The following is a 23,395-nucleotide window of genomic DNA, read 5'->3' on the forward strand; positions in this document are numbered from 1 at the left end:
GTGTGTGTGTGTGTGTAATGGGCATGTCATGTGAGTGTGTGTGTTGTGTGATGATAGAGTGTCTGTGTATGTGAGTGATCTGTGTGTGAGTGTGTGTGTCTCTGTGTGGTGCGCATATTTGTTTTCTATGTGGCATGAGTATCAAGTGTGAGGGTTGTATGTGAGTGGTGTTTGTATGCAACATATGAATGATTTGAGTGGGTGTGTGGTATGTGTGTGGTATGTGAATATGCCTGTGTGGTATAGATGGGGTGAGAGTATCTTGTGGTGTGTACATGTCACTGTGCCTATGTGGTGTGGGTATATAAATGTGGAGTATAAATGGTATGTATGTGCAGAGTCTGTGTTTTGTGAGTGTGTCTATCGTGTGTGAGGTGGCGCATGATTATATGTGAACAGTGTAATGTGCAGAGTGTGTGTGGTACACTTGGGTCAGTCACAACGAGACATCTGACTGGACTAGAAGTGACTGTAAAGCTGTAGAACTGCCCTACAAGTTCCTACAAGTATACACTGTGCAAGGTCATTGGAGTAGTGATAAGAAAGGGCCTTAGTCCATTTGTGTTGCTATAACAGAATACTATAGTCTGGTCAATTTACAAAGCAAATAGATTATTCTTCACAATTCTGTAGGCTAGAGAGTCCAATATCAAGGTGCTGGCTCCAGGAGGGGCTGGGGGGAGATCTTCTTTCCGTGTCATGCCATGAATGAAGGCCAGAGGATGAGAGAGGGTAAAAGACACAAATCACAGTGTCTAGCCCTTTTATAATCAGCAATTAATCCACTTATGAGGGAAGAGCCCTCATCAGCCAACCACTTCCCATTAGGCCCTACCTTCCTATACTGTTGGATTGGAGATTAAGTCTCTAACACATGCTTTTTGGTAGACAAAATAAAACTATAGAAGGATGTTTTGACTTTTAAATTGCATCCCATAGGAAGGAAGCTTGGAAGACATTTTCACTAACTATTCACTAGGTCATAGGCTATCATCTGGAGTTTGGGCTTTAGCCTTCCCAGAAATATCATGTTCAATCTATTGGTAGTACAATGGCTGCCTGTTCTGCGTGTCCACGTTCACCTCCATCTTTGTTCACTAACAACCTCTTTGGCCACATTTCTGTCAGGATAAGCACTAGTTTAATGAAGCCACAGGGTCAGGTGTTAAATAAAGAAAGGCTCATGCCAGTCAGAGGAGGGGCTACAATTAGATACGGGCATTTTCTCTGACTTATATGTAAGGGTGCTTAACCAGGATTAATTCATTGGCCTGCTTAAATTGAGAATAGACTGCCCCCCGCAAGTCTGCAGCTTTGGGCCAGCATACACTCCTGATTTAGTCTTGTATACTTTGATGGGTCTTTGTTTTCTTGGTCAGTGGTAAAAGCAGTGCCTTATTCTTTCTCTGCCTGTGGTGACAATGGTTCTAAGGAAAAGAGTGCTTTTGTCAAAGTACCTGTGCGATAATTCCCAGATAGAGTTAGGAAACTCAAGTTTTATTCTTTTTTTTTTTTAACTGCAATATTTTCATCACTCCAGATCATTACCCAAAGTTTCCAGAGTCCAGGGTTTTGGAGCTCTCTCAGGGGATGTTGTTGGTGCAGCAGAAGGGCCTCATGACAGTGTCCGCCTTTGCTCCCTTAGCATGAGCTGCATGACAGTGAAGGAACAATCCCTACGCCCTTACCCTAGGTTCTTTACCCTTGATCTCTCACCCAGTTTCAGTACCCATCTCTAAGTGCTCCATGCTGGGTCCAGGCAGCATTTCCATGGAAAGCAAATGCAGATCATTACAAGTCCACTAGACATCAGCTTTTAGGAGAAGCATCTCTTATTTTTCAGCTACATGACAGAAAAATGACATTGCTCCATCCTCATGAAACTGATTGCCACTCATATTGTTTATCTTTATAACATAACCTAAGGGAAGGAAACATAAGGGCATTTATTAACAGTGTTTTGTGACTGGTGATACGTATTTGACTAGCCAATTCTTACCTTGATTGAAATAGTCAAAATGACTTAATGTAATACAACTGTGGTTACTGGGAATGTAATCATCTTTCCCTGAAATTGTATCCCCATTCATATGCTCATCAAGTCTGGAGAGGCAATCCACAGCTGCCTTATGATTTGAAGAAATGCAAGCTCAATCTCATTATCAGGCTGAGAAGCAATCAATGCCTGGTGGCTCCATTGGATCAGAGATCTGATGACAGTAAAATGTGCCTCCTAGGGAAGACCCTGTGAACTAAGCCCAGCTCAGTTTCTTCTTATGTCTCTCATAAAAGGAGCCCAGAGCATGCAGGCTTATTTGCCAGAGGTAATTTTTTATGTGAGCTAAAGAAATGCAAATTACTGCAAGTCACCTACAACAGAGGAGCTACTGATGACAGTATAATCTGTTCAGACTCTTAGCTGAGCTCATGGATCATATGGCACCAGGCATGTTAGAGTAGCTTGCTAGGAGGATGCAGTCCAGAAGCCTTTGATTGTCTTTGTCCTGTCCCCTTGCATGTGTCTGCCCTTCTTCATTGGCTCTAATGTTCCAAACTCCACTCTTTTCGTGTGTTATCTGCAAAATCTTCCTACATCCCCTCCTTTCCTTTTTGCTCTAACTTTTCTCAAAATTATTTATACTTTGACTAATTTTCATGCACTACTAGTAGAATATAAATTAGTACAGCCATTATGGAAAACAGTATGGAGATTCTTTAAAGACCTAGAAATAGAACTAGCATACAATCCAGCACTCTCACTATTATGTATTTCTTCAAAGGAAATGAAATCAGTACGTCAAAGAGACAGCTATATTCCCATGCTTTTTGCAGCATGAGTCATACTAGCCAAGATATGCAATCAACTTAAGTGTACATTGACAGATGAATGGATAAGTGTAGTATATATGCACAATGAAATGGTATTCCTCCATAACAAAGAAAGAAATCCTGAGGGTTGGCATTGTGGTACAGCTGGTTAAGCTGATGCTTAGGATACCTGCATCATACATTTGAGTGCCTGGATTGAGTCCCATTTGCGCTTCCCATCCAGCTTCCTGCAAATGCATCTGGGAGGCAGCAGATGATGTCCCATGTACTTGAATCACTAACACCCACAGGAGGGGCCTGGCCTAGCTCCAGCTGTTACATGCATTTGAAGAGTGAACTAACAGATGGGATTCTCTCTCTCTCTCTCTCTCTCTCTCTCTCTCTCAATCTCTCAATCTCTCAGTCTCTCTGTCACTCTGCCTTTTAAATAAATGAACTTAAAAAAAATAAAAAAATCTGGCCATTTGCAGCATAATGGAAGAAACCAGAGAATATTGGATTAAGTTAAATAATCCAAGCTCAGAAAGACAAATACTACAAATTCTCACTTATGTGTTAAGTAAATTGATCTCGAAGAAGTAGAGAATAGAGTAGTAGTTATCAGAGCACAGGATGGATATGGGGGTAGTGGAGAGAGAATGGTTAATATATAGGAATAATATCTCATGTTCTATAGAACAATAGGATAACAATTTCAGAAAGGATAGTAGAAAGAATTTTTAACTGAAAACTTTTATTTAATAAATATAAATTTCAAAAGTACAACTTTTAGATTATAGTAGCTTTTTCCCCACATAACCTCCCTCCTACCCGCAAACCATCCCATCTCCTACTCCCTCTCCCATCCCATTCTTCACTAAGATTCATTTTTAATTAGCTTTATATACAACTCAGATGAGTTGATCTTTACTGAGTAAAGATTTCAACAGTTTGCACCCACACAGACACACAAAGTATAAAGTACTGTTTGAAGATTGGTCTTACTGTTAATTCTCATAGTACAACAATTAAGGTCAGAGGTCCTACATGGGAGCAAGTACACAGTGACTCCTGTTGTTGGTTTAACAATTGACACTCTTATTTATGACGTCAGTAATCACCTGAGGCTCTTGTCATGAGCTGCCAAGGTTATGGAAGCCTCTTGAGTTCACAAACTCTGACCTTATTTAGACAAAGTCATAGTCAAAATGGAAGTTCTCTCCTCCCTTCAGAGAAAGGTACCTCCTTCTTTGATGGCCCTTCTAGTAGAAAGAATTTTTAATGTTCTCAATGTAAATAAATGATAAATGTTTGAGGTGATGAACATGTCACTTTGCCTTTATCTTATCAGGACACATTGTATACATATATCACAATATCACACTGCCTCCCATAAATAGGTTCAATAATATATGTGAATTAAATAGTTACAAATTTATTTAAAAGTAGTACAAAAATGCCTCCCCTTCAGCACACATTCATGAACCTAAAAAGCTGGCAGTTTCTCGCCTGCTATCTTATCAATGTGATGCCTTAGAGGACTACTGTCTTTCAGAAATGGTGTTCTTCTGGTGAAAAAGGGAACCTTCACAGGGTTGATCACCACACAGTAGGAGGTTGTTATCCTGTGCCCCCATCCCACATCCAACATCTGCTGAGTTCCTAGATTATAAACTGAATGCATATAACTTGTGTTCCATGGACAGCCAGCACACCTCATGAGATATAGGTGCCAATTTGAGAATTTCCAAAAAAGAAAGAAACTTTTTTCTCAAGGGAATCATTATCCAAATTATGTCATCCTCGACATGGTCAAAAAGCAGCTGGAAAACAGCATTGTGCCTATAGATAACTTTAAAAATCTGATAGAAATATTGACTCATTGTATCAAAGAAAACCTGCTCCATCATGGCTATTTAAGCACTGTTCATAATAGCCAAAACATGGAATCAACCGTTGGATGAATGGATAAGGAAAATGTGGTCTACATATACAATAGAATACTCTTAAGCCATAGAATAGAATGGAGTCCTCTAACTTGTAGCCAAATGGATGGAACTGGAGACACCATGTTAACAGAAATAAGTCAAACAAAGAAATATAAATGTTGTATGCCCCCTGACAAGTGGGAGCAAAAAGAAGAAGAAAAATACTCACAATGGTAATTACTAGAGACTGAGATAAAAAGGAACAGTGGGAGTTTGGATCAAAAACAATAGAAGCTGGCTGTGGTCCATTAATAGTGACAAATATACTAATATGAGGTGTTATTAATAGGGAAAGCTGGGGTAGGGTATACAAGAATTCTTTGTATTATTTCACAATTTTTGTTTGGTAAATATAAAATTATTCCAAAATGAAAACTTTATTTGAAAACAAATCTGGTAAGTGGAAATATAACATTAAATGTTCTTCCTCTAATAAAATAAACAAAGCTTCCATAGCCTTGGAAACTCATGACTGGTGCATAGGGAGATTACTGATGCCATAAACAGGAGTGTCAATTTGTAAAGTCAGCAACAGGAGTCACTGTGCACTTACTCTTCATGTAGGATCTCTGTCCTTAATGTGCTGTACATTGAGATTTAATGCTATAACGAGTACTCAAACAGTATTTTTCACTTTGTGTTTCTATGTGGGTGCAAACTGTTGAAATCTTTACTTAATGTATACTAACCTGATCTTCTGTATATATAGAAAATTGAAAATGAATCTTGATATGAATGGAAGGGGAGAGAGAGTGGGAAAGGGGAGGGCTGCGTGTGGGAGGGAAGTCATTGGGGTAGGGGGAAGCCATTGTAATCCATAAGCTGTACTTTGGAAATCTATATTCATTAAATAAAAGTTAAAAAAAAGAAACATCAAATTATACACTTGAATAGGGTAGTTATACTTATGTTAATTAAATTTCAATGAACCTATGTTAAGGTATTTTAAAATAAAATAAAAAGCTGGAAAATTGCAATTAGTAGAGTAAATTTTGAACAATCTGACAGAGTTTCAACACTGAGTAATGGATGGCCCTTTGCAATTTCATAGAAAATGCAAAGAAAATACTTCTGTGTAACTTAATTTTTCAGGCTGATATAAAGTTCCCTGTTTCAGTTCTGAGTTTTTCTCTCTAATTTCTCACTATCAAGTGCACTTTTTTATTGTTCAAAAAATGAATCTTGCATACTTTTGCATTAACTTCTCATTGGTCATTTCTGATTCTATGGAAGTGAAAGAAGGATGAGCATGGCTTGCTGACTCATGGGAGCCCACAAGCCTCTGAATAAGGACCCATTTATGGCAGTGAACTCCATCACTGTGGTGTCATTACTCAGAGACCAACTAGGACCTCTGACATCACAGATTCATTCATGATGTTTGAGTTCACCTAACCCTTCAACTTTGCATAAATTTAGATATTACAGGAGTATTATAATTACAAGCATATCAATATATTACAATTACTAATATTTTAGGCAATCACAACATTACAGTATTTTAAGACTGACACTTTTGTTATGAGGTGCATTCTGCAATGAATCACAGAGTGCCCAAAGTACAGTAAAATTGGTTCCATTCCTTCTGTTGGCATCTATATTCCCAACTCAAAGCTGAATCACAGTTAGCAATTTTCTTTTTCCTATACATTTATCTTTAACTTTTATTCATTTATTTTAATTTATTTGAAGGAGGAAAGGAGGGAGAGAGGGGGACAAGTAGGGAGAGAGAAAGAGAAATCTTCCATGTACTGGTTAACTTCCTAAACAGATACTTGCAGCAGCCAGAGCTGAGCTAGCCTGAAACCAGAAACTCAATCCAGGTCCCCTACATGGGTGGCAGGGACCCAAGTACTTGAGAAGTCACCCATGTCTGCCTAGGGTGCACATTAGCAGAAGCAGAGTGCAGACTCAAAACGCAGGTATTCTAACTTGGGATATGGCATCCCAAGCAGCATCTTCACTGCTGCACCGAATGCCCGTCCCTTTCTATGCATTTATCTTTGCTCAGGCAAATACACACACACACACACACACACACACATACATACACACATACACACAATACACGCACATACACACATATACACACATACACACACATACATACACATACACACATGCACACATGCATACACATACATACACACAATACACACATACATACAAAACACACATACACACATGCACACACATACACACATACATACACACATACACACATACATACACACATACATACATACACACAATACACACACATACACACACATACACACATATATACACATACACACATACATACACACAATACACACATACACACATGCACACACATACACACATACACACACGTGCACGTGCGTGTGCATATACATTTGTTTTCACTGTTAACTCGTCATACCATCTGGATCCTGCATTCTATAAAATACTGTTGGCCTCCTTCCAATTCACTACACATCGTACCACTTCATTCTTTTTAATGGTTGCATTGTAATAAAAAATATGGGTGGAGCATAATTTCTTTCACTTCTTAAGCCGTTTAAAAATCGCATGGCAAAAAACATTTCTGTGGCTGTATTTTCTTTTTACTTTATTACTCTAGGCTTTTTTTGGAACCATATTTCTTATGAATACTTCACAAATCAACATTTAGGGACATTTGATATTTTTACAAATAGTATCATATTTGATTACATGACTTTTATGACAGGTTGAAGATCCCTTTTCCAAAGTGGTTGGGACGAGTAGTGTTGCAGATTTTGCCTTTTTTTCAGATTTTGTAATATTTGCATGTAAATAATGAGATATCTTGGGGAGGGGACCCAAGTCTAAATAAAAAACTTATTAATGTTTCATGTATGCTTTTTGCATATAGCCTGAAGGTAATTTTATGCAATGTTTTAAACAATTTTGTACATGAAACAGAGCTTCAAAATGTGAGGTTTTCCTGTTGCAGTATCACGCTGGCATTCAAAAGTTTCAGATTTAGGACCATTGCAAGTTTTGTGTTTTCAGATCCTGTGGTAGTGCCAAAAACTCTGTCAAAGATTTTTTTTAACCACTTTTGTCAACACTGGAGTGTTAAAGCTTTCTATGTGTGCATTTATTTTATTTGAGAAACCAATTGGCTCACCAAGAATTATTATTCTAAAAAGGATAAAAAAGAAGTCAAATATAAAGGGGAATATAATGACTGAATAATTATTTTCACTTACAGAGCAAAGCATGGCAAATTAATCCAGTAGTGTTTGAACTCAGGATGCTGGTTACGATTTGAGTAAGGGAATGATTAAAATGGTTCCTTGAGAATACTGGGCCCACCCTGCAGTGTTCTGGGCCATGCCAGAGCAGTCAGCGGCATTAGGGGTCAGATGTTGATTCTTGCAAGGGGAAGGAGTTGAGTAGGAAGACAGAGAGGCCCATAAATGCCATCAGGAACACTGCCCTAAGAAGGCAAGGCAGCAGGGCTAGCAGTTAGGACTGTGGCTATCAGTGAAATGGGGTTGTGACTGGTGGTGGCAGGAGAGGCCCCTGCTCTTGAGAATGGCAGTTATGTTGTTGAAAGTAAAGATTTTGGTTGCCCTTAGGATGAGGGGCCAGGGATGATGAGAATTTGGGGGTGGATGTTTGAAATGTAAGTTTGAAGATGACACTTGAGATGCTCACATTTTACACTGGACTGCCTGGGTATAAGTTTCAGCTGCATTTTTGAATCCAGCTTCCTCTACTGTACAACCTGGGAGGTAAGGTTGTAATGGTAATAGGTCAAATGGGTGGGTCCCTGCCTCTCTCTCATGGGAGACTTGGATTAAGTCTCAGTTCCATTCTTTAGTCTGACCCAGCACTGGACAGTGTGGGCTTTGAGGGAGTGAACCAGTGGAAGAGAGATGTCTATCTCTGCTTCTTTGTCTCTTTTTGTCCTTAAAAATAAACAAGTAATTTAAAAATCCTAATGAAAACAGCTCATCCAGAATTCAAATTGTGTGGAGATTTCTGTATAATTATCTGTGTTATTTGCTGCTTTAATTGGACGGGGGTCTTTATCTTCACAGTTAGCCAAGGGCAAATGACTGTGAAGATGAAAGCTTAAGCCCCCGGCCCTCTTTTTCTTAGTTTTTTTTTTTTTTTTTTTTTTTTTTTTTTTGGACAGGCAGTGTGGATGGTGAGAGAGAGAGACAGAGAGAAAGGTCTTCCTTTACCATTGGTTCACCCCACAGTGGCCACTGTGACCAGCGTACCGCGCTGATTTGAAGCCAGGAGCCAGGTGCTTCTCCTGGTCTCCTATGTGGGTGCAGGACCCAAGCACTTGGGTCATCCTCCACTGCACTCCCTGGCCAAAGCAGAGAGCTGGACTGGAAGAGGAACAACCAGGACAGAAACCAGTTTCCGTCTGGGACTAGAACCCGGGGTGCTGGCGCCGCAGGTGGAGGATTAGCCTATTGAGCCGCAGCGCCGGCCCCCTGGCCCCTCTTTTGTAACGCCTACTTCCAAGACCCTTGGAGAAGACTTACTAAAATTTGCAAAAGTGGGGCTGATGCTGTGGCATAGCAAGCTAAGCCTCTGCCTGGAATACTGGCATCCCATATGAATGCTGGTTTGTGTCCTGGGTGCTCCTCTTCTGACCCAGCTTTCTCTATGGTCTGGGAAGGCCATATTAGAGGATGATCCAAGTGGTTGGGTCCCTGCATCTGCGTGGGAGACCTGGAGGAAGCTCCTGGCTCCCGGCTTCAAATCTGTCCAGCTCTGAAGTTGGGGCCATTTGGGGAGTGAACCAGCATATGGAAGACCTCTCTCTCTCTCTGTCTCTTCCTCTCTCTCTCTATAACTCTGCCTCTCAAATAAATAAATAAAAATCTTTAGAGAAAAATTTGCAAAAGTAACATATTTAAATCTTACTGGGTCACCACCCCTGCTATTTTTCTTGTTGCATTCTGGGTACTTTTCCTTGTGAGAGTGCAGTATGTGACTGTGGCCATGTTTAGGGTACATACAGCAAGAGAAGTTGAGTTGGGATCTCCCACAGGGGTCAGTGACGTCTGTGACTCACACCTGTGCTGTCTCCCTGAGACCTGGAGCTGAGTCCATGCCCTAACTCTGAAGTGCTCTTTGGAGTTGCTGTGGGAAGCATTGCTCCTTAGAAGCAATGTGCAGAGAAATGAAGTGAAAAGGCTTGGGAAATAGCAGAGAGCTCTTCTGCTGGTCCTGAAACAACAGGTGTTCACTACATTATCCACACTTCCCTTTCCTGCCCCTCCACTCAGGGAGTAGGCTCAATTACAATGGGGTCATCAAAAATATGAGACCTCCCATCCACTGGTTCTCTCCCCCAATTCTCAGGAGCAGGAACTCAAAGCCACATGGGAGGCAGGGATCTAACTGCTTAAGCCATCTCCTGCTGCTCCCTGGCTCTGCATTAGCAGGAAGTTGGAATTGAGAGAAGAGCCAGGATTCAAACACAAGCACTCTAATATGGGACGCAAGCATCTTCACTGCTGCACAAAATGCCCATATCTATTTGTCTTTTTATTGTTGAGGTATAAAAGTTCTTTATAGGCCAGCGCTGCGGCTCAGTAGGCTAATCCTCTGCCTTGCAGTGCCAGCGCACGGGGTTCTAGTCCCGGTTGGGGCTCCGGATTCTGTCCCAGTTGCCCCTCTTCCAGGCCAGCTCTCTGCTGTGGCCCGGGAGTGCAGTGGAGGATGGCCCAAGTGCTTGGGCCCTGCACCCCATGGGAGACCAGGAGAAGCACCTGGCTCCTGGCTTCAGATCAGTGCGATGCACCAGCTGCAGCGCGCCAGCCACAACGGCCATTGTGGGGTGAACCAATGGCAAAAGGAAGGCCTTTATCTCTGTCTCTCTCTCTCATCGTCCACTCTGCCTGTCAAAAAAAAAAAGTTTTTTATATATTCCGGATTCAAATTTATTATCAGATACATGATTTAAAAATATTTTCTCCTGTTCTATTTCAGCACTCACTTGAATTTTTAAGTTAATTTTTTCAAATTTTATGAGTTATTAAAATTGTCTAATTCTAATAATCTCAAATCAATCTATAGGAAATTCTAATGAAAGAGGAACCAGGAACCACCATCTCATCCCCCAACACAGACACACACACACACACACACACACATACTCATTCCTACGTATGGGGCATCCTGGACTCACTCAGCAAGAGCAATCAGAGGGTGTCCTCTCATTGACTTGGAGGAGGTGATAGCCACTTCCTGTTGCTGCATTAGCACCTGCCCGACCAGCTGAGCACATATTCTTTTGGTGGCATCAAGGATCAAAGATATATTTCTGAGAACTACTAAAGAAAATATTATATAATCACATCTAGACCTGCATTTTCCTAATTTTAAAGCCAAAGACCCTGAAAAATAACACAAAAATAAGCATAAACAAAGAGGTCCCTGGTTGATTATAATTTTCCCACCAATTTGGCTGCTGTTCCTCAAGGGAAATGCAATTTGAAAAGCTTAACTTTGTGCCAATAAATGCCCCACAGTGCAACATTTACCCATGGATGTTCTTTGCTTGTGTAAAAGACACAGTTACCAACATTTAAAAGTCAGCATATTTTATATAGCATTCTGTATTTCCACTTTTTGAACTCAAAGGATTTGGTAATTTGGGACAGATTCTTAGAGGAGGACCACTGATTTGAGTAGGGCAATGTGTCCAAGTCACTGTTGCCCTTAGCTCTTCATTCAGGTTCACCCTGTGACTTCTTTCATTTATCCTTACTGTTCCTAATTGCACTGAATTTGCAAATTCATCCCTAGATGATGGCTTTCTATGTTCAAACTGAGTCTCTCTGGGAAGCACAATTTCTATTCCAGTACTAAAGTACATTGAAAATTACAAAAATAATAATTACCATACATTTGAATCTTTCATTTTTTATAAATATTATGGGTTCTCAAACTGCTTATGATGCCTCTGATGGATTCTTATTCATTCTGCTAGATTTCACTGAAAAATGTTGGATATGGCCCACTAAACTGATTCCAAGGACCCATTGTTTCAGAAATTCTGTTTTAGGCAACCTCACCCTATTTCAAAAAATAAGGCCTCAGGAAATGGAGTTACTGGTCTATAGTCTAGAAACCAAGTAAACAGTGTGCTGAGGTTAAATAACAATCAATAGGCTCAAATTCAAGAGTTCTCCCTAAATAATAAAGAAGCATTGAATGCTTGACAACATTGGGTTGAAAAATCTCTGAATGAAGAATTTTAAGGAAGAATCTGCATTATTTTAAAGACCAAGTAAAGGGTTTTATGACTTGGCAGTAGATTTCACAATAGTCAGTAAATCACACAATATTCAGTAGACTCCAGAATATGTCATAATTTGGGGGTTTTCCTATCCTGATAGTGGTATATTTGCCATTGGTACTTCCCTGAGCCACTCCTAAGCTCTGATGAATTTGTGTGACATAAATATTGGGAAAAATAATTTTCCATAGCATCAGGAAAAATTGTTATACTTCAACACCAGTGCAAACAAGAAATTGATCACAATTACCAAAGCAGAATTTATTTTTTTCTTACATAGAAACAAAAGTGAATCTGGAATAGCTTTATGATGCATCTATTAATCAAAGCTCTGCTCAGTTCCCTGTAAATATTTCTCAAAATAGGTCAAATGCAACAGAGAAGGAAGCTACCTCCTAACTCTCATCATTCAAAACAAAGATCACTTTTCTCTAGAGAAACAACAGTACACAGTGTAATCCTTCTCTATTGCCACTGCCTCTTGACCTATTGTATCCTCAACTGTAAGTGTATGGAGAGGAGGAACACAGGGGAGAGTAAGGGAGGGTGTTGTCACAAAGTAATTATGTTGACAGTGGCATAACTGCTGCCCAGGAATCCTTTACCGCTCTCCCCCCTTAACAGCCAATGCCTGAGAACCCATAAAAGGAAAGCTACCCAGAGAGCCTATCCTAGAGGGTGAAGAACTTTTCAATGTACTATTTTGAGTAACGGATATACTTTTATATCCTTGACAGCACTTTAAAAACTAAAGTGAACGATAACTCTGCAATCACCATGGCCTGGAACACTGCAAAGTCTTTTATATGTCTTAGCTCAAGCTGTTAGAACAAAATTCCATAAACTAGGTGCTTAAACAACCAACATTTTTTTCTCATAGTTCTAGAGACTAGGAAATCCTACCTCCTAGGTGTCTGCTGATCCACTGTCTGGCAAAGGCTTTCTTTGCAGTCTGTAGTTGGCCACCTTCTTACTATGTCTTAGCATGGCAGAGAGACCATCTTTTTTAGATCTGCTTTTATGAGGCACTAATTCTATCATGAAGGTTGCAGCCTAAATGCATAATTCCCTCCCAAAGCTCCATCACCTAATCCCAAGCCCTGGGGAGTAGGACTTCAGCATATATGTAGGTGGAGGGGGAAGGCACAAACCTTCTGTCCATAACATGCAGCTATGTGTAGTCTTTGATACTGTTATAGTATTAATAAATAGGAGTCCCTTCCACATTCTCCACAATTCACAGAAAAAAAGAAACCCGAGATCAAGAAAGGGTTTCCATTACTGAACAGGGTCAGAGTCTTGTAGTGTGCAAGTAAATGGCAGCATCTTGATCCAGAGTCTAGAAGTGAGGGTGCTGTTGTTTTGGGCAAGAACATATAATTTTATTTTGGTAAACTTTTTGGATTTCAAGCAGCTATTCTGTTGGCTTAAACGTAGGCATTAGGTTTACTTTTAAACAGGTAGAAGAGTGCCATGAAATCCCAAATGCCAATTACTCAGCACACATTTTTGCTATTTTGGTTTCATGTATTTCCACTAACATTTGTTAAAGAATACTTTAAAGTAAATATTAGACATTACATGGATTCTCCTGAGAATACTGCATTAGATACCTCTAGCAGATGCATGCCTTTGTTAATCCAATATCTTCCTACACAAAGAAAGTTAATATGGATTCTTCAGTATAGAAAAGTCAATCAACTGATGTGCAGTTCCTCCAGTTCTCTTTTTAACAGCTGACTTATTTGAATCAGTGTCAGTCAAAGTCTACATATTGCATGTGTTTGACATTTCTCCTTTAATCAATAATAATTCCTTCTGTTCATGCAGAATCTGGGCCTTTTTCCTGTCAAGTTTCACACATATTCATTTGGCTGATCATATCCTCATGGTGTTTCACTGTCAGACCTATTTACTGTAAAGTGGTAGTTAACTCTCGTGCCTTGGTTAGCTTCAGGTTCAATTCTTTTGACAAGAACACTTCATAGGCAGCCTTGCTGATTCTGACTGCTCACAAGGATTGGAATGTAATGTCTGATTGTGCTGCATTAGTGATGGTAAGAAAGATCATTCTTGGGTTATTAACAGGCTGCTACTGGTGTCTCAGATCCATCAGAGGCTGTGATGTGACTATATTTTCATTATATTATTTCTCTTTGATTTGTTAGTGTTTGTTCCATTAAAACAAAAATAAACAAGCCAAAAAACTTTACCACATCTATATTTATTTAGCCTGAAATGCAGCTCATAGAGGCAGGAAAGACAGAGAAAATGCTTAATTCCTTCTCTTTATTTATCATGTTTTGATGCAATTTGTTGGTGTCCAGCATCTTCCAGTCCTTTCTTTTATCAGAAGAGATCTTGAGGGGCCAATATTGTGGTGTATTGGATGAAGCTGTCACCTGCAATGCTGGCAACCCATATGGATGCCAGTTTGAGTCCCAGCTACTCCACTTCTGATCCAGCTGCCTGCTAATGCACCTGGGAAAACAGCAGGAGATGACCCAAGTCCTTGGGCACCTGGAGACCTGGATGAATCTCTTGGCTGCTGGCTCCTGGCTTTGACCTGGCCCAGCCTTGGCCTTTGTGACCATTTGGGGAATGAACCAGTGGATAGACAAAATTGATGTTTGTCCATCTCTCTGTCTCTCTCATCCAAGTACTAACCGGGTCCTACCATGCTTAGCTTACAAGATCAAATAACATCAGGTGTGTTCAGGGTGGTATGGCCGTAGATTGTCTCTCTCTCTCTTTCTCCTCCTTCAACTCCTCCTCCTTCTCCTCTCTTCGTAACTCTGCCTTTCAAATAAATCAATAAATCTTTGAAAAAAAGAGAACTTGAGTTTTTTTAATAACCAGTTTAGAATCCATTTTTATTTCTCTATGAACTGTTTATTCAGATTTATCTATTTCCCTTTACCAGTGGATTTTTGGTCCTGTATTTTCTCATGCTTTCATGTTTATAAAACTTATTGATATAATCAGTCCTTTTCCAATGATATATTATCTATATTTTCTCCCAATTTATTTTATTTTTAATTTACTCATAGAATATTGTATTGCTCTACTGTCTTTTAAATCATCTTTTTTATGTTGGAAACTTTACAAATGTATGTTTAATTTCTTCTGGATTTTGACTCATTGTTAGAATTTTTTTTAACATCCATAGTTATGCATAATTGTGTTCAGTAAAGAGTCTTTCTGGTTAAAAAAAATGAGAAAAACTAATCCCTAGTTGATCTTCTCCTGGACAAGCTGGCTTGAGAGTTCTTATGAATAAAATTTATAATCAACTTGTCTAGAAATATCTTTTAAATATGAGCTTATGGGGTGTTGTTAACAAATGTATACTGCATCTTATAAAATGGCATTTGCCTTCTAAGAAGAGGAACAGAATAGAGATAATATTTATAAATTCTTCTCTTTGTTTCCTGCATAATTTCCATTAAGTCATAATGTAGAATATAATGTAAATTAAAATGTTACCTCAAAAAATTCATGTGGAATCACAAGAGACACAGAATAGCTAAAGCAATCCTAAACAATAAAAACAAAGTTAGGGGCATCAAAATGACAAATTTCAAGACATATTACAGGGCAGTTATAATCAAAGCAGCCTGATACTGGCACAAGAAGAGACATGTGAACCAATTGAACAGATTAGAGACCTCCAAAATTAACCCATGCAGCTTCAACCAATTAATCTTTGACAAATGAGCTAAAATCACTCCCTAGAGAAAGGAGAGTCTCTTCAAAAATGGTGGTGGGAAAATTGCACTTGATCTTAGCCAAAAGGCTGAGAAGCGATGGTGGTGGGAAAATTGGATCTCTGCCTACAAAAGTATGAAACAAGACCCCTACCTTATACCTTATAAAAAAATCAACTCACAGTGGATCAGGGATCTAAACCTAAGATCTGAAATCATCAAATTACTAGAGGAAAAAAGAGAAAACACTGCAAGCATGGGTATAGGCAAGGACTTCTTGGGTAAGACCCCATAATCATAGGCAATAAAGGCAAAAATAGACAGATGGGAATAACAGATAACCCAAAGTTAAGAAGCTTCTACACGGCAAAAGAAACACTCAACAAAGAGGCAACTGACAGAATGGGAGAAAGCATTTGCAAACTATTTATCTAATAAAGAATTAATATCCAGAACATACAGGAAGTACAACAACAAACAGTCCAGTTAAGAAATGGGCTAATGATATGAATAGGCATTTTTCAAAGGATAAAATACAAATGGTCAACAAACACATGAAAAATGCTGAGGATCACTAGCCATCAGGGAAATGCAAATAAAACCACAATGAGGTTTCACCTCACCCCAGTTAGAATGGCTATCATCCAAAAGCCAAAAAATAACAAATGCTGATGAGGATGTGAGGGAAAGGTACCCTAATCCACTGTTTGTAGGGATGTAAACTAGGACAACCATTATGGAGGACAGTATAGAGATTCCTCAGAAATCTGAAAATAGATATACCCTATGACCCAGCCATCCAAGTCTTTGGGATTTACGTGAAAGAAATGAAATCAGCATATGAAAGAGTTATCTGCACTCCTATGTTTATAACAGATCAGCTCACAAGAGCTAAGGTATGGAATAAACCCAGGTATTCATCAACAGAATGACTGGATAAAGAAATTGTGGCTTATATATATGATGGAAAACTACTCAGCTGTAAAAAAATAAAATGAAATCCTGTCTTTTGCAACAAAATTGATCCAATTGGAGACCACTATCCTTAATGAAGTAAATCAGTCCCAAAAGGCAAATACCATATGTTTTCCCTGACTTGTGGAAACTAATATACAGAGTGAAGAAAAAAGGAATGTAAATGAGTGAAATTGAGATTTTGAGATGATTATTGTGTATAGACCTTGTCTATACTCCTGAGAAACAGTGGTTGTTCTATTTGTTGAATTCCATACTTATTGGAGGGTTAAGCTTGTGATTATAAAGCAAATTGAAGTGTGTCAAAGCAAAAACTAAAAGAAAAATGACAGGAAGTAGGAGGGAGAGTGGCAGCAAGATAGGGAGGGTTGCAGGGCCTTTGCTGTAGCCCAGTGGATTAAAGCCCTGGCCTGAAGCACCAGCATCACATATAGGTGCTATTTCGAGTCCCAGCTGCTCCTCTTCCTATCCAGCTCTCTGCTATGGCCTGGGATAGCAGTAGAAGATGGCCCAAGTCCCTTTGCCCCTGTCCCGCATGGGAGACCCAGAAGAAGCTCCTGGCTCCTAGCTTCAGATCAGCACAGCTTTGGCCATTGCAGCCAATTGGGGAGTGAACCAATGGATGGAAGACCTCTCTCTCTGTCTCTATCTCTTTCTCTGTAACTCTGTCTTCAAATAAATAAAATAAAAAAAATAAATTTTAAAAAAGGAACACTGCTTCCTCAAGTCAGCTTTAAAAAAAAATGATAGGGAGGGTTCTTAGAATGTATCATTATGTTCTTAAAACTGTATATGTGAAATACATGAAATCTATTCCTTTTATATAAATAAAACTTTTTAAAATACTGAGTAAAATATTAAATTGAAAAAGATAGGCAAATGGATTCTGCTAATTGACATTTTATGTGAGACTCTGCATCAATATTTGCAAGTGAGATTGCTTTTATTTTTGCATTCATAATCAGGTCATGTATCATAATCACTACATAAAAATATAACTAAGTAGTTTTCTTCCATTTTCTATTCCCTCTTGACTGGTTGAAATAGAACCAACAGTATCTTCGATTATTAAAGATTTGCTATAATTCCCTGTATACTCAGGTGAGCCTGGTGCTTTCTCACATGAGCCCTGTTAGGGCAACCTCCTATTCCATAGAGCTTAAGGTGTTTTGAAAAGAAAATCTGAGACTATGGAAAAAAGAAGGGACTACTCTTGTCTTTGAGAATTAGAATTTCTAGAGTAAAATCTTTTACCAGAGAAAATACTATGTAACTGTGAAATAGTGTTTGTTAAGTCTAATTATGCTGGAAAAAGGTAACTTACCTTCATGACAGATTTTTACCAGTCACTGGAATTATAAAGTCAAGTCCACAAATCATTTATATTTTACTTAATAAACTATTTTTTGAAAGAATTATTATTTATTTTATTTGAAAATCAGAGTTACAAAGAGAGAGAAGGAGAGGCAGAGAGCCAGAGAGGGAAGTCTTCCATCTGCTGATTCACTCCCCAATTGGCAGCAATGGCCGGAGCTGCACTGATCCAAAGACAGAAGCCAAGAGCCTCTTCCGGGTCTCCCATGTGGGTGCAGGGACCCAAGGACTTGCGCCATCTTCTACTGCTTTCCCAAGCCATAATAGAGAGCTGGGTTGGAAGTGGAGCAGCCGGGACTCGAACCAGCGCCCATATGGGATGACGGCACTGCAGCAGGCAGCTTTACCCACTATGCCACAGCAACAGATCCAATAAATAAACTGTTTAACATAATAAACTATTTGCCAAGTTTATATTTTTCTTCTTTTGCCTCTACAGTTTTTTTTTGTATTTCAGAATTATCTAATAAAAATGATTCTCATGTTTTTATCATAGGCAACTAAAACAAGTCAATTAAGAAATAAATACAATTTATCAAGCTTCCAACAATCTATTATTATGGCTATAATGGTGATTTCTCTGGAATACTGTGTTATATATTACAGATAAATAATTTAAGTGTTATTTCATGATGTATATGAGAGAACTGATGATTAAAAACAATATACCTTCATTTTAGGAATAACCTTTGCTGATGCAAAAGCTTCATTTTTCTTACCATGGGCATTTTTATCTTTAGAAAATTGACATCAAGTAGTATTTTTAAATATCATGCACACACACATGCACACACACACCTGATAGTCAACTAGAAAGACTCTTCGCCAAATAACTTCAGAAAGGCTAATAAATTAAAAATAAAAATAAAACCATAAAATAATTATAATTAAATTAAATATATGTATAGGAGGATACTTAAGGAAATATTACTTAAACATACTAAAGATAAATATAGAAATGAATGATGGGTTTGATATAAAAATGTTAAAATTTGATATGTCAAATATACAACAAAAGGGACAGGAAGCAAGTGGGAATGGGAGACCTTTTCTAATGATTAAAATTTACCTACAAAAAGCTGCCGTGCCTCTCCAAGGACTTTGGAAGCAAGGACTCGGCTGTTCTGGCTGTGTTAGCTTCCCATCATATCCATCTCTGCTCCAAAGCATTTGCTTCCTTGACTTGGGAGTTCATCACTGGTTGTGCCTTTCAAGAGTAAGAGAAATGTTTGCTTCAATAGCCCCACAAAGGACAAAGAAGTTTATATCAAGACTGTCAGAAAACTATGCCTGATAGCTGATTTTGTAAAGCACTGACAATTCTTATTAACGTCCTGTGAAAAGACACGTCATGACCTGCAAATCCGTATTGTGCAGTTTGGGAAGCAATAACCCCTCTGCGCCTGAGAAAAGCTGATTCAGGAGAGTGATGAATGTGCTTTACAACATTGTGTATTTTTGTGAGAAATCTTCCTAAGTTGAGGAACGTGACTTCTGGAAGCATGAAATTCAGAACAAATAGAGGCCAGGTCTGTGCAGTGGGGGAGGGGGTAGACACCAGACCCTGACGACCTAAATTCTTGCTATCACTCTTCCTTACATACAGGACCCATGGCGCTGCGCCTTATCTTTCTTCTCTGGAAAGTGAGGACAGCAACGCCTAGGATATTAGCATTATTGTAGGAATTACTGTATAGAAGGGCCTTGGCTTGTTCCCAGGAACAAAACTGCAGCTTTATGGATAGCAGTATGATTGTAGTTACAGTGATAATGATGGTGATATAAGGAAATATAGTGCCTGATCATTGTCTCATCACTAAGTTAAAATGAACCAAGCATAAACCAAAGGACCCCAAGTATTAAAGCAAACATAAGAATTTACAGGCACCCTTAATCCCCCACAATTGAGGGCGGGTGTGTTCTTGGGGCTCGGAACATAACGTTTATTATGTAAAAAAATCATTTTTTAAAACTTCAAAATTATTTTTTTAAACTTCCAAAAATCCGCGTCTCCCCCCGCCAGTGGTATTTTTGTTCCTTCCTCTTGAATAAAATAACACAGGAAGCAACCGAGACCGACCCGTCCACCTCAGCAGCTCCAAGAAGGAGCCAAGAGACCGAGGCCGTCCGCTGCCCAGACGCGACCCCGCAGCACGCAGCCAGCGCCTGCGGATGCGCCTGGTTCTGTGGCCGTTGAGTGGGCTCCGAGTCCGGGCGAATTTTGTCCCTCGGCGCTTGCCCCCGCTCGCCTCCCCTCCGGCTCCGGCCCTGGTCTGCAGCGCTCGCTTTTCTCCTCTCACGGGAAGGTCACAGGTTGTGGCCCTGCGGGGAGCCGTGCGGAGATGAACCCCAGCGCCCCCGGCTACCCCATGGCCTCTCTGTACGTCGGGGACCTGCACCCCGACGTGACCGAGGCGATGCTCTACGAGAAGTTCAGCCCGGCCGGGCCCATCCTCTCGATCCGGGTCTGCAGGGACAGGATCACCCGCCGCTCCTTGGGCTATGCCTACGTGAACTTCCAGCAGCAGGCGGACGCGGAGCGAGCTTTGGACACCATGAATTTCGACGTGATCAAGGGCAAACCGGTACGCATTATGTGGTCTCAGCGTGATCCGTCCCTTCTCCGAAGTGGAGTAGGCAACATATTCATTAAGAATTTGGACAGATCCATTGACAACAAAGCCCTGTATGATACATTTTCTGCTTTTGGTAACATCCTTTCGTGTAAGGTGGTTTGTGATGAAAATGGGTCTAAAGGCTATGGATTTGTGCATTTTGAGACGCAGGAAGCTGCTGAAAGAGCTATTGAAAAAGTGAACGGGATGCTTCTAAATGACCGCAAAGTGTTCGTTGGACGATTTAAGTCTCGTAAAGAGCGAGAAGCAGAGCTCCGAGCCAGGGCAAAAGAGTTCACCAATCTTTACATCAAGAATTTTGGGGAAGATATGGATGATGAGCGCCTTAAGGATCTCTTTGGCCAGTTTGGACCTGCCTTAAGTGTCAAAGTAATGACCAATGAAAGTGGCAAATCCAAAGGATTTGGGTTTGTCAGCTTTGAAAGGCATGAAGATGCGCAGAAGGCGATGGATGAGATGAATGGAAAGGAGCTCAATGGAAAGCAAATTTACGTTGGACGAGCTCAGAAAAAGGTGGAACGCCAGACGGAACTTAAGCGCAAATTTGAGCAGATGAGGCAAGATAGGCTCACCAGATACCAGGGAGTTAACCTTTATGTGAAAAATCTTGACGACGGTATTGACGATGCACGTCTCCGGAAAGAGTTCTCCCCGTTTGGTACCATCACTAGCGCGAAGGTTATGACGGAGGGGCGTCGCAGCAAAGGGTTTGGTTTTGTGTGTTTCTCCTCCCCAGAAGAAGCCACTAAAGCAGTTACAGAAATGAACGGTAGAATTGTGGCCACCAAGCCGTTGTATGTAGCTTTAGCTCAGCGCAAAGAGGAGCGCCAGGCTCATCTCACTAACCAGTATATGCACAGGGTGGCAAGTGTACGGGCTGTGCCCAACCCGGTGATCAGCCCTTACCAGCCAGCACCTACTTCAGGTTACTTCATGGCAGCTATCCCACAGACTCAGGACCGTACTGCATACTATTCTTCTAGCCAAATTGCTCAACTAAGACCCAGCCCTCGCTGGAGTGCTCAGGGTGCCAGGTCTTTCCAAAATATGCCAGCTGCTGTCTTCCCAGCCTCTTCTAGACCACCATTTATGAGAGCAGTGTCTGCACAGGTTCCACGAGTCGTGTCCACACAGCGTGCCGCTAACACATCAACACAGACAATGGGTCCACGTCCTGCAGCGGCTGCTGCTGCAGCCACTCCTGTCCGCCCTGTTCCACAGTACAAATATGCTCCAGGAGTTCGCAATCTTCAACAACATCTTCTTAATGCACAGCCGCAGGTTACCATACAACAGCCTGCTGTTCACGTACAAGTTCAGGAACATTTAACTGCTTCCATGTTGGCATCTGCTCTCCCTCAAGAGCAAAAGCAAATGTTGGGTGAACAGCTGTTTCCTCTTATTCAAGCCATGCACCCTACTCTTGCTGGCAAAATCACCGGCATGTTGTTGGAAATTGATAATTCGGAACTTCTTCATATGCTTGAGTCTCCAGAGTCTCTCCATTCTAAAGTGGATGAAGCTGTGGCTGTACTGCATGTCCACCAGGCTAAAGAGGCTGCCCAGAAGGCAGTGAGCAGTGCCACTGGTGTTCAAATTGTTTAGAACTGATCAGGAACCATGAAAAGAAACCCATGCTTCATTGAAGAAAATATCTAAACACCAAAAGACTTAAGTTTTCTGGAAAAAATGCAAAATATAAAATAAATTTTGGAAATAAAACATTGAAACTAGTCCTAAGTACTTATTGATTTAAAAACAACAAAATCATCCACAAAAAGTAGTATAAAAAGACATTTCAGCGAAGTACACAAATTTAAAGCATTCCTTTCTTTAATATTTTTATTCATTACTGTGGAATATCTCAGAATATTCGTTCTGTTTTAAGGATCCGAATTGATAAGGAAGTGTAATTTGGATTATAAAATTCTTTAATAAAAATTCCTTAACCAGAAAAAAAGGAACATACAAGTAACAACAGCAATTACAAAGAATGGTTAACATATTCTGCAAAGAATAGAGAATCTACAAAGTTTGTTCAGGAAGATCAGCACGAGAGGAACAAAATGAAAAACAACATAAACAGAACACTCAGGAACAACAACAACCCAGTAGTGGAGGAAAGGATCTAACATGTGAGTTGTTACAACATATCATCTAAATGTCTAGTTCTCAACAAAAATCACAAAGCTTAAAAAAAGAAATACGTCACATACATATAGGGGGAAACCCTCAGTAAAAATTATCATTAAAGAATGCCATATGTTGGACACACACATACTGGATACAGACTTTAAATGATTTGTTTTAAATATGTTCAAAGAGCGAAAAGAAGCTTAACTAAAGAATTAAAGGAATGTTTGACAACTAGAGACTATCACTTAAGAACCAAATAGGAGGTTTAGGTTAGAATAGAAAGTAAAATGACTGAAGTAAAAAATTCTGCATCTGGGTACACAATAGATTCGAATAGACAGAAGAAAAGATCAGCAAACTTGAAATACCACAATAGAGATTATCTAGTGAAAAGAAAAAATTAAAAGTTGATGGGGGAAAAATGTACAGAAACTGATATGGGAGTTTCATCATCACACTTATAAACAAACATAATGGGAGTCTCAAGAG

The 23,395-nt window shown here is 39.8% G+C and overlaps 1 protein-coding gene and 1 pseudogene across 1 annotated transcript in view; both read left to right on the forward strand.

The window, feature by feature from the left end:
• GABRG3 (gamma-aminobutyric acid type A receptor subunit gamma3) overlaps positions 1 to 23,395 on the forward strand; it is a 679,184-nt gene that overhangs the window by 577,879 nt on the left and 77,910 nt on the right. The gene's annotated exons all lie outside the window — the stretch shown is intronic.
• On the forward strand, positions 20,421 to 22,438 carry LOC100340865 (polyadenylate-binding protein 1 pseudogene; annotated as a pseudogene).

Source organism: Oryctolagus cuniculus, chromosome 12 (genome assembly GCF_051225735.1).
Source record: "Oryctolagus cuniculus isolate XC-2025 breed Fujian yellow rabbit chromosome 12, ASM5122573v1, whole genome shotgun sequence".
NCBI lineage: Eukaryota > Metazoa > Chordata > Mammalia > Lagomorpha > Leporidae > Oryctolagus > Oryctolagus cuniculus.